Below are 6,000 nucleotides of genomic sequence, written 5' to 3' on the forward strand. Positions count from 1 at the left end.
CATCACTCTTAGAACTTGTACAAATAGAATATGAAATGATTCTACTTGAGAATCTCATATCATGTTGTCTGATGGTGTTGATCACCATTTCTTTACCATTATAAACTAATTTAGTGTAACTTTCAACCTTTTTCTTAATTAATTTCTTGCCAATAGGTACACTACCTTGTTTTCTAAGACCAGTGACCTCATGAATAAGGTTGACAGAGATGTCAACTACATTTTCTTCCATCCAAATCTTTCCAATATGAATTATACTTAATATAATCTAAGTCCACTCTTTTGGATCAAGTTTGTGGTAAAAGCGATATCTGACTAAGAATAAGTCTTTCAGATGCTCATATCTCGACTTAATAGTCATATCATGACTGAAAAAAATTTCCATATCTTTTTTCATAAACTCACTTCCAATGGTTTTAAACTTACTACACAAGTAGCTTCCTACATCTTCCAAGTAAACTACATTGTTTGGACTAATTGATAAAGTTGAATTAGGGTTTTCTTCTAGAGGTTTCACAAGAACAACCTTTAATTTGGGTCTCTCAACATTCTGAACATTCTGAACAACTGGCATATCCATGATTACACCAAATATAAACTTATCAAAGAATTTCTATGCTAAAATGATAAAATACCTTTTTCATAGTATAGCTTTGCTCAAAATCACTTTGCCAATTTGCTTCTGGGTGCTCTAAGATTTTTAAATGATTACAATGTAGAAATAATCAAGTTTGTACTTTATTTATTCAGCTAGAACTTGCATTAATTGTGTACTTTTCCAAATAAAAAAGTTTTTAATTTTATTCTAAAATCAATATATATGCTCAAGATCTTCTTTTTGATCTTCTAATGCTATCCGAGGTTCACCATAGCTTCCTTTCATCATGACAATGCTCCACAAAACTTTGCTCTATTAAGTTTTCTGTAGAAACATAGATTTCAATTTTATCATAGAATAAACTTTCTCTATTATAATAGTAACTCTTATTTCCTTCATAACTTATTTTAATAAGCTCCAAATTGCAAGCAAGATTAGCTAATATCCAAACTCATCAAGATACATCTTTTCTCAACCTTTCTACTCATAGCTCGATCTCTAAATGAAGTTTCAAATTCTGGTGCTGTGAACAAGCTTAACTCAACTTGCTTGAATCAAATTTGATTGTAGATTTCAATTTTACTATCTTAACATCATATAAATTTTTATTTGAAATATCTAATCCCTTTAAAAATGCCTCATTAAGTTCTTCTCAAAGTTCACTAACTACATTTATTTGATCTTTATTGTCTTTCTTAGTTCTGAAGTTAATTTCATGATTCCTTCTATCCTTTCTGAAGTTTCTTCCACTATTGCTTCTATTTCCAAAGTTTATTTCATGATTCCTTTTGTCATTTTTGAAGTTCCTTCCATCCATTCTATAGTACATTGATGTATGTCTGAAGTTGTTGCATAACTAACATACTGTGGTTCTGCTTCTTGGATTCTATTGATAAATAGGTGCTTGACAATTTTGGCTATGTGTCCAAAGTTGTTACACTTATAACACATGATTTTATTTCTTTCTTCATAAGGTCTACTTTCTCTTGATGCCCTTTCATTAGATCATCTTCTATCTATAGGGTTAGTGTTTCTAGACATTCTACTATTTCTTCTATCATTATCATATTTAGGTTTCTTATAGTCAATTGCTTTATGACCAATACCATGACGATAATGAAAAAAAAAGTTTGTAACATGATTAAATGACTTATTTGTACAATTTCTTTTCATATGACCTATTTCATTACATGAAAAACACTTACCTTGAAATTGATACCTAGTTTCCTTAGGAGATTCCACTTGCTTAGGTTTATCTAATTTCTCAATTTCCTTCTATTGTCCAATTTCTTTAGATTTATCACAAGATTGACTGGATTTAATCTTATCGTCATATTTATCTTTCTCTTTCAGATCTGATCTACTTTCATGTTTCTTTGTAGACATGTTAAATAGATAATGAAGGCTAGTCTTATCATAGATAGGTATTTGTAGTGACATCTATTCATCAAGATTTTCTCTTCTAGTATAAATCTTTTCAAGCTGTAGCTTGCACTGACTTAGTTCACCTTTGACAATAGTGTTTTACTTATGAAGTTCTTCATGATTGTTAGTAAATAGATTTGTCACTATAAAATTTCCCAATGGGGTGTATGTGGAAAACTGTTCACAATAGTTGGATAGGCCCTTGATATGTGGCCTTTCTCTATGTTTAGAGGGGTAGCTCCCTCGTACGATATAATTTTTAAAGATTTTCAAATAAAGAATCTAAAACTCTAAAGATTGAGAGAAAGTCATTCAAGATGAATGCACCACATGAATTCACAACTTTCTTGAGTGAACATATAATGATAACAAAGGAAATCAAGAACTATGCTTGGAAATGACCAATATAACTATGCTGATTCATGATTCATAAACATTCGCACAATACTGTGTGAATGTTCACTACAAAAGAATTAGTAGTCTATACTACAATAATTTTGATTTTAGAACAAGAAACCAAAAGAGTATCTCATTTCATTTTCTTGTACCAAGAACATAATAGAGAATTTCAATTTCAGAGACAAAAGCTGTACATACTTTCCAAAATTTGTCTCCTAATAATTTTTTTAGCACAGTGTTCCCTTATTCCAAAGTCTAAAAGTCTCCCTTTATAAAGCCAAAAAGAGCCCTTATATAGACACAAAGGTTAATAACTACCTCTTTATGATTAGTAACCACTCTCAAAATATGTAATTCTGGAGAGGTTAGTTAACCTCAATGAAATTAACCTATACAAAGAAAAATTTCAAAACAAAAATTTAGCTTAGAATTTCTAAGGATGTATACATATTCAATCACTGGTCTTCTAGCTATGAACTCTATCTATTTGGACATGATTGACTTATCCTGGAAAGCCCTATAAACATCAAGGATGATCATCATCAAATCATAATTTGGAATGAACATGTTCTCCATCCTAAGTTTGGATATGAAGTATTTATCCTGGATCTCTTCTAACTCATGTCAATAGGCTGAAATGTTGCAATCTTCTAGAGTGATTGCAACTAGACTAAGCTTCATCATAGTTTTGGCGTCTGATACTCGATTCTCCATTTCTGAATGAATCTGGATACTAAAAGAGTCAAGAAGAAATTGGAAATCAATATGTTGAAGATCACCTACTACTACCCCACCTATGATAGTAGAGATTAATTCATCTGTAACTTTCATTTTTAGCTGCTCCCAAGAAGCTATTAGTTTTTCAAACTCAGTGATCCCTTTGCTAATATTTATCATTTTCCAATTAACACTTTTAATCTAGATACATGTCTGATTCTCACTTGGATTAGAAATAATTTTCTCAATAACTAGAGTGCTTGTGTCTAACTTGGACATTTCTTGTAATTCGTCAGCTACTTTTTGCTAGGTGACTTTCTATTCTTTGCTACTTTCTAGCTCTTTAGAAATTTCTTGTATCTGTTCGATGGCTTTTCCATATATTTCCTTCACTCCAGTTATGAGTTTTGAAGCATCTTCTATCATTCTACTTATCCAATCTTCAATCATCATACTATGTGACTTTTATTTGTTTACTCTTTCCACAACAACATGATTAAGAATGCTATCAGGACCTACTAAGGTTGGTGAAGTAATTACTATCTTTGCATTAGAGGAATTGCTAATTGAATTTATTTAAGAGACCAACATCTAGACTTGCTCCTTGAGTTTCTCCTTAGTTCTTTTCTCCTTCTTTGCTCTTTGTAATATTTGAGCAGCAGTCACTTCAAAATTTTGAAAGTCTCTTTCTATAGTAGATGGACCAAGATCAACCTTATCCAAAATGAAATCCAACTTGGATGCTTCATCAACATTCTTTTCAATTATGGGCTTGGCTATTTCTATGCATAGATTGCCTAAAGTTTTATCAAAAGCTAACCTAGAAATCACTTTAGTCTTTTTCACTTTAGTAGGCTTCTAAAGGAAACTAGAGATCACATCAAATGGAGGTGGGATCATTTGAACAACTTTCTTCTTCTTCTGAAGATTGGTCTGGAACCATGAATGCGTAGTATCTAAAACTTGCATGTCACCTGTTATATTTTTAGCAATCATCATTAAATCTTCTAAATTAGATAATTGATTATCCAACTATGTGATGTCTATTAATGATATCTTAGGAGGAGAGAGACTCAAATGAGGGATTGCTACATCATGAGAGGATGTAATGGGAATGTGTGGTTCAATAGCTTGAGGATTTCCTTGCTCCTTCATATTAGGCTCATTTCCTTCCTGATTTGATCTAGTAGATTTACTTTTCATTTTTGTCCTCCTCTTTTTGATTGTAAACTTAGTTGGCTGATTTAGATCTTCATCTTGATCTAGAACACTTGCATGTCATTGCTATATTTTCTCACTAGAAGTTTCCTTTAATACCATTCAAGATGATACTCCTTGATCACCTCTTCTCTCCCTACTTTGAAACTTAGCAGTCAATTTTTTTGCTTTGACTTTACTAATCCAATCTCTTGTTCTTTTAAGGACATAGGTAGTTATTTCTTTCAAGATTTTTAAATCCTGAATTGACAAATCAATAGGAGGAAGATCTAGTAATTTAATTTTCTCATAGTAGAATGGATCAACCAAGGAACCTTCATCATCATCTACACTTATCACATCGATATCCACCTTGAAGTCTATTACCTAAATTACTATAAGTCACATCAAATCTCTTTTCCTAACTTCAAAATCATTTTCACAATCCTCCCATAAGTCCTCTAGAGTCAAAAAGTGACCAAGGTTGGGGTTTAACTTTAACTCATTAACTGCATAGCCTTTACTATCATAAGGGAAACACAAAGTGTAAGGATGCAAATTTATTATGGCAATGGATCTCTCTATATTCCTCACATCTGATGTAGTGTCAAAGCTATAATATCTGATGCTGATAAGAAAAGGTATTTCATTTGTCCTCCTATTCTTGCAAAGTTTTTTGATTGACTAATTTGCCTACACATTTCAAGCAGGAGCAATTTATCATCAATGAATCTAGGTAGCATTAAGGGACACCCATCATAGGTAGCTAACCTGATATAAGTGAACTTCAGGAATTGTATGAAGACACTTCCATATTTTTGTACTTTCATTGCTACTTCTAGTGAAATTTTGAGTCTCATGTTTCCTTGGATTTCTCTTACAGTTAGCATTGTGAATGCATCATTCATTCTTCTAAAATGGTGTAGGCTATAGTTATACTGTATCTAAGGAAGATGATTGTAAATCATAGTCATATCATCATATATACCTTGTCGATTAAACCGTGGCAAAATTTTGGTACTTGCAATAGTGTAGAAAAGGTATGAAGTCATGTAGAAGCAATCATTTTCTTGAAGTTCCATGAGTTGTCTATGCAACGAGTCATTGATAATTTCAGCCCAATCAATGTATTGCTTCCCTTTGTAGACCATGTTAATAAATAGGAACATCCAACCTTTGAACTCATGTGAATCCTAATGTCCTATTATCTTGCTTAATAGAGTTACCATGTTCACTACATCTTCCTTTAACAATGATCTATGGATGGATTTGGCTAACCGAGATTTCCCTTTCCTTGGTTGCAAGAGCCATGACTTGGCAATAGTGTTAAGAATTGAGTTTGATTTGCCATATAGTACTCCTTAGCAGTTCTTAGATTGATATTGGCATATTGCACTCTGGTGGGTAATTGGAAGGCAATGGCAATTTAGAAACAGGATCCAGACAAAGAATCCCTTTATTATTTGATTAAATGACTTCCCTGGTATTTAGATGGTAGGCTTTCATACATTCCAGTACTAGATGAAGGCACTATGACAAAATGGGATCCCCTCCTACTTGAGCAAGGCCGCTTTCCAATATCTTTCTAGCTAAAGGAGTCCTCTCCTTGTTTTCAAGAGATGACCAAAAATATTAAAGGAAAACACTTCCTAAAATGGTATCAC

Source organism: Cupressus sempervirens, chromosome 6, assembly GCF_028749045.1.
Source record: "Cupressus sempervirens isolate cs-2001-9-10 chromosome 6, ASM2874904v1, whole genome shotgun sequence".
Lineage (NCBI taxonomy): Eukaryota > Viridiplantae > Streptophyta > Pinopsida > Cupressales > Cupressaceae > Cupressus > Cupressus sempervirens.